The sequence below is a fragment of the Chiloscyllium punctatum genome, chromosome 28 (genome assembly GCF_047496795.1).
Source record: "Chiloscyllium punctatum isolate Juve2018m chromosome 28, sChiPun1.3, whole genome shotgun sequence".
Taxonomy (NCBI): domain Eukaryota; kingdom Metazoa; phylum Chordata; class Chondrichthyes; order Orectolobiformes; family Hemiscylliidae; genus Chiloscyllium; species Chiloscyllium punctatum.
In genome coordinates this window covers 56,021,485-56,028,890 of record NC_092766.1, presented here as the reverse complement: position 1 = coordinate 56,028,890, position 7,406 = coordinate 56,021,485, and positions in this window count along the sequence as shown.

Sequence of the window (7,406 nt, the reverse complement as noted above, 5' to 3'; positions counted from 1 at the left end):
CAGCACCTCCTTTCTATACCCAACAGACAAAGCAATTTGATTATTTTCTGTGCACATCTGATCTGCTTCAATGTGTGCTGAGCTCCATATCTGCAGTAAAACATCATTTGTTAAGTAATAACACAAAGGAATGCATTCATTCTCTTTCTTGCTAAATATCTTTTGATATAACTTCTGTAACTCCACATCTTTCTGTTGTAATTCAATCAGCTTAGCAGAGCTAAAAATACGTTCATATTTTCCGACTTGCTCCTTCTGTTTTCCACTTAACTGATCAAAAAGAAACGTTCGTATAACTCTACGTCAGCTTTGTTATCTGTGCCTTATCCTGCTTAAACCTGTGCTTCTGTGATCTTCTGGTGATGCAATCAGGGGAAATTCCTGGATAAACATTCTCCAGGTCTTCATTTGCTCGTATCTCCACTGGCTTTTCAACTAGAGTAGGCAGCACGCCTACCAGTGAAGCAGCTATATTATTTGCAAGGACAAATTTTATCCCTGGAGCTGAGAGTTAGGGGTCTAGTACACCTACCGCACATGCTCCAATCTTCTCTGGACACTCTAGCCTCACTTTACATAACTGAGCACTTTTTGTATCACTATGAATTCCTGTAACCAGCACATTTTCTGGAAATAGTCTCTCAAGAGTGCATAAAGCCTCACCCCTAAGCATTACAGACTGAAAACATCATGTGTCAATTAATATTGAAACCTTCTTACCAATTACTCCTGGCCTAGGTGAATAAACTTTCATGTAAGTTTTGTTTGCAGATTTGGCACGTCCACTGATCATCTAGTACACTCTGTTGCCTACCTTCCCTTATGCTTTTTGTAACGAGTCCAACAAAACTTCCAGGCGTGTTTGGTTATCCTACATCTGGTTTTCTCCCAGCCCATCAACACTGTGATTTTGTGTGGCCCTCTTTTTTTACAATGAAAACACGACAGGTTTTTAACTTCTTTGTCCCCCTCAAGGTTTTCTTTATTACTGTGGTAAATGATCCTTATGATCTACACTGTGATCTACCTTTCCCCTTTGCACATGAGGATATCTCTTTGCTCCAATTTCTGTCCTCAGTGACCAGAACTGGTTCTGGAAGCCAAACCAAGTTTATGGACCAGTTCATAATCATCAGCCATTTCTGTAGCTAACCTTGCTGCTTACACTCTCTGCTCTTCCACCTGAGTTTGCATTACTTCAGGCAGTTAATTTTTGAATTCCTCCAAGTGTTAACCTCTTTAAGGGCATCATAGATTTGCTTGAATTTTAAAGCTCTTATCCAACTATCGAAATTAGTCTGTTTGATCCTTACAAACTCAGTGTAGGTTTCACCAGGATCCCTCATTAAATTCCTGAAAGGTTGCCTGTGCAGACAAAATGTTTTTTTAACCTCCTTATACTCCCCAGATACCTCCTCTGATAGGGATGTGAATACCTCACCAGTCCTACCTCCAAGTTTCGTTTGGATCAACATAGCCTCTGGCCACTGCATTTGATTAGCCAACTTTTCAAATGAGATGAAAAGGGTATCACATTCTTCTCATCAAATTGAGGCGATGCTTGAACATACTCAAACAAATTCTCACTAGGCTTCTGACTACCAGGGGCTTGCTCATGCCCACTCTCTTCCTAACTAAGCACACCCTCAGCCGTTATCTCCAGCCTTTTACATTGACTTTTCTTTTTAATTGTCAGTTTTTGTTCTTCAAATGTTCTCTCTTTCTCTCTCCCCTATTGCTTTCTCTTTTGCCATTCTTTCTTTTTACTCTCTGTTATGCTGCTTTCTTTTTTCCCTCTCTTCTGCATTTTATCGAAAGTCAAATGTTTCATTTTGGGTATTAGTTTGATTGGGTTGAGAAAACTTAGAATAGTAATGGCTAGTTCAGTCGCCAAACGTTTTCTGGGTGTGCCTGCAGTGACTTTGGAAATTTTACGAAAAATGAATAAGACCAAGTTGCAAGAATTAGCAGAAAAGCCGGAATTGGAACTGACTGCTTCTGTGAGGAAAGGAGAGATAATTACAGCGGTATCTCGTCAATTAAACTTGCTGGAGAAACCAACAGAATCAGAGATGGCAAGAATTCAGTTGAAAATTAAACATCTTGAGCTAACGGCGAGAGGTAAGGAAAGGGCAGCCAAATTCCTTCACACTCTCCTCATGATACCATCACTGCAGAGATTAGTCTGGTGAAACTCCATTACACCGTCTCTCTGTAGCAAGGAGATCATTGAGTATAAATGAAAGAAAATACTGTCTCAAGTATACTCCACAACTGCAGGACGGTGTCTTCACTCTTATTCTTGAATCATTTTGTAATGAACGATACTACTCAGTTTTTGTGCTGATTACTTCCTGAGGCATGGAGGTATAGAGATGCACAGCATGGAAACAGATCCTTCGGTCGGACCTGTCCGTGCCGACCAGATATCTCAACCCAATCTAGTCCCACCTGCCAGTACCTGAATGCTCTTTAAGAATTCCGTTAGTGCCTCATGATCAAGGACATCCAGCTCCTTTTCACCAAGAGCACTTCCCATCATCTCGCCTTCTGATAAACACAAACTGAGAAGGATGGCATTTTTCTCAATCATTTATTTGCCTTATGAAGCAAAGTCACACCAAAAACATCACTGTTGCCAATCGAGTTGAATGGAGATACTGAGGAGGCGATGATCTAGCTGTATTATCTCCGAATATTAATCCAAGGAATCAGGTAATGACCCAGACACCGGATCCGAATCCCACAACGCAAATGTTCGAAATTAAATTCAATAAAATATCAGGAATTAAGAAGCAAATGAAACAATGAAACCAATGTCGATTGTCCTACCTTGCACCTTCACGCCCTTCAGGAAAGGAAATCTACCATCTTCAGCTGGTGGGACTTACATGTTACTCCACAGCAATGTGGTTAACTCTCAGTTGCAGTTTGAAATAGCCAAGCCAGCCACTCAGTTATATCAGTCACTTCAAAACCTCAAAGAAATGAAACCGCATGGACCTCAGCACTGACTACTTACAGCCCACAGACTGCAGTGGGTCAGGAAGGCAGCTCACCAACACCTTCTCAAGAACAATGGGGAAAGGGAATTAAATACTGGCCCAGCATCCCATTACTGAATAAAAGACGATTATCACACTCAGGGAAGAGAGAACAACAGACATAAATAACTTTAAGGAGGGACTTTGACATGTACGTTACACGGTCATGATATTCAATTATATGGGAACAAGAAAAACATAAGTATTTTTTAATTTCAGTTTTTATTTCCATCACAGCTGACCATCAACAATCCCTTTGTTTGTTTCTTTCTCTCTCTCTCTCTTTTTCCAACTATTCAACTCAATCCTTCTCCCCTTCATAACAGATGTCGGTGTCACCAACATCAATCACATTATTTCCCAACTGTATTCAGTTCTGATGTATGAATCGAATTGCCAATTCTATTTTTCTCTCGACCGGAGGGGGCTGCCAAATCTGCTCAGTTTGTCTGGCACTTTCTCGTTCTTTATTGTTTCTGATCTGCTGCATCATTCTTTGCTTTATATAACCTTTAATTTTGTTATTATTTGGAATGTCTGCATCGCTGACAGGGGCAGCATTTGTTGACCCAACCAAATGTCATTTACTGCGAGGTCATTCTTTCAGGCAGTTCAGAACCAAGCACATTGCTGTGGGTCTCACATCAATCATAAACCAGACCAGAGAGTAACGCAAGATCTATTTACCAAAGGAGATCAGTGAAATAGATAAACGTAAATGTTGGAGATGTAATGGTTGTTATTAGTAAAACTTGCTTTTTTCCAAATTCCTGTCTTGTGTATTTACTTTCTGACATCGTCTGCGGTAGGATGTGGAACAGTGTATTTCTGTGTAATAACCTGTGCATCTCGATTACATTTCTTCCGACATTACTGCTCTGAGAGAGTGTTCCTGTCATTAAGTTATTTTAGAGACAAGAATAAAGATGTGATCGAAATATTTGCAACTGAAAGAGTGCTTAGAAGAGAGGTGGAACCATAACGTCTGAATTTTACTGAAGCATAGATAATGGATAATTAAGCGTCAGCATTGAAGCCAAGATGGTGAATGGGCATATAATCGAGCTGGTAGTGGGTTGGTTTGGTGATGGACAGAATACCGAGACATAAATGAATTCAGGGAAGAAAGGTACTTCAGTATTGTGAACAGTCTTGTTCTCAGATGTTTGTGAGGGCGGTTCTGAAATTTGTGGATAATTAATGGAATTTGCATTTCAAACTGAAGACAATATTTTCCGTCTTTTTCAAATATAGATAACAGAAATAGCAACGACGTTCGCCATGGTTGAAGAGATTAATAAATGGATAGAGATGAAGAATCTTACCAGGAATACCAACAATAGCGAGGATAGGATAGTAACCCGCCTGGATAATCATCAGTGCACCCCATATCCGATCTGGTAATGTTGACCAAGACCAGGAAAAAAAGAGAAGACCATCAGATAAACTCCTGTCCATTGTTGCAGCTTTCCAGTCTAATGTTCTCAGATTCTGATCCATTAATGGATCATTCCAGACTATTCTCAGATGTTTAAATCTCCTTTTTGTGTCTCTGCAGCTGTGTCCCTTTGAGCGTTGGAGTTGATGCATCTGCTGCTACAATGGCATAAACCATTGCAAGAGGTCCCTTACTAATAGGAGATGGAAAACATCCAGTGACACAACTAGGATCCATGGAGACTGGCATCAATCACAGTCACTGAACAAACAGCTCCATTTAACCTCTTTCAGTATGGTTCCTTCAGTTCACAAAAACTACGGGACTGGATTGAATATTGGCACTGCTTGCTATTGATCACATCTCCCATCAGCCATTGCTCTCGTGAAGTTCGGAGTGAGGGAGAAAGATGCATGTTTTCTTATCGCAGGCTAGATGATTCTGCTGCGTTGTCCATTTGCAATACAGTAACTGGCTGAACCGCCCACCACCACCCTCAAAAACCACAATCTACATGCTGTTACCGTGCAGATCTCTCCTCGACTAGAACAGGCACAAGCAATATACTTACAGTAGATAGATTTGCACTCCAATACATAGGAAATGTGAATTTGCCTGGGTATTCCTTTAATTGATCTAATAAGGCAATTTTGTATCTTCAACACTCAATGTGCTTCCATTTTTTAAATATAAACTCACAAACACCTTAACACACTTTATAAAGCACAAATTTCTTCACTTTCTCCTCATGGTAGCATCATGCCAGGGTTTAGTCTGGTGAAACCCCTTTGGACTGAATCGCTGACAAGATCATTATTTGTAAAGCTGATTCAACCTGTACACAATAACCCTAACAGTCTCTCAACAAAACAGAATCATTTGGAAAGATACATTTACTCTGGTACTTTAATCATTTTGCATGAAGAGCCACATATCATTTACTTCCTGCTGCATAAAAATTCTGTTTGTGACTTATGACCAAGCACATCCAGGTCTGTTTCAACAACAGAACTTCCCAACCTCTCACTATTTAATGATTATAAATGTGAATGATGATATTTGTTGTTCATATCTGAAATATTTTATATCTTGTGAAGAGCTATTGCACAAATACTGATCCTTCACTCCAGATAATTATACTACTCTCTTCATTCTCTCGATTATCCAACTTTTAATACATTGGGTGTATTCCACCCCTACCTGCCCATGGACTCTAGCATTCCCCACTCACCTGTATTCAACCATGTCAAACGTCTGCTGAAAATTCAAATACTTCATTCCCACTGGTTCTCAATTGTCGATGTCACAACAGACAATCTCCACAATATGCAGGAGGTTTATCAAAGATCAAGATCATTTCCCCTTCCTGACTCTAGATTGACTCTACCGAATCATGTCATTATTGACCAAGTGTCTAGTTGTCACATTCCTCACAAAAGGTTCCAATGTTTTTTCTCACAGCTTGCATCAAGCTAACCACTGTTTAGTTTGCTGTTTGCTCTCTCCGTCCTGTTTTAAATATTTAGGTTTACAATAGCTGCTTTCAAGTCTGGAGGATCCTTTCCAGAATCTAACCAGCTTTGATGAATAATCAGTAATTCTTTTACTCTCTCTACTGCCACCTCCTCAATACTCTGGGATATAGCTCATCAGATGCAGCAATATGCCAACCTTAAATTCAATGAGATTTTGAAAGACATACCTTTTATTAATTCTAATTTCCTGCTGTTCCTCATTTTCACCAGTCACTCTGTTCCCTTGTATTTCTGGAAGTTTCTTTCAGCATCTTCCTCAGGGAGATGAACATAATATATTGCTCTCAGCAGACAAATGGGTTCTGTCAGAAAGTGAATATATCGGAGGACTGCACTCCGGTGATGATGGATATGTTACTCACTCCTGTCTGCAAAGTTCCAGAATTAATCCAGTTTAATTCATGGTGAGCATCAGCACAATCCTGTCACTGATGTGAGGCTGCACAGTATATTGAAGGAGGGGACACAGCTCAGTGACCACCTCAATTTTGAAACAAACTGGTTTCATACCTGACACCTGGTCCAGCTTAGACAAATATACCGGGAAATCCCAGGAAAGATAATGTACTCTCCTGCACCTCCCTATTTATAGAGCTTTCCTTCTGTGGAGCCTCATCTCCATTTGTTTACCATGGACCCAGACACACTGTAAATGCAGTTTATAGAGTGGGGTCAGCAGACCCAGCAGCTGACAATACAAACTCGAGATAAGCATCCACAGGAACTCCACTGATTTTCCAATGACAGGATCAAGTCAATTCCCCACATGGAAGGTGCACAGCTCAGTGTTGAAAACTATTTCCACTCCTGAGTTTCTCTTCCTGGCTGAGAAAGCCATTGCATCTGCACAGTCCCATAGTAAGAGGTTCCCTCTCCAAAGAAGCAGTTGAGAATGTAGTATTACCTTCCTCGATATCTCAGCAACTACAAGGGCACCAAATGAGAAGAGAGATAGAGGGAACCTAACTCACTTTAAACAGGGACATATCTAAATGGACGCGATTGACAGGAATATGGGAAATGGGCAAATGTGAGAATAACTTGCCATGTTGTTTTCCTTTCAGTTTATCATCAGCAATCCCTTTGCTCACTTTTCATTTATTTTCCTCTCTTTTTCTGGCCATTTCTCCATCCATTCAATTTAAACCTAGCCCCGACCTTTTCCTCCAACCCAACCATCCATGATACCGGGATAAATAATATTATTTCCCTGTTTGCTTTCAGCTGTGAAGCAGTGTCGCTGGACTCAAACCGTTATCTACATTTCTCCTGACAGATGCTGCCATACCCGCTGAGATTCTCCAACACTTTCAGACGCTGGAGAATTTTATTTTCGATCTCTAGCACCTACCGTTCCTTGGTTTATTTCACCTTTAATGCTGTTGTTTC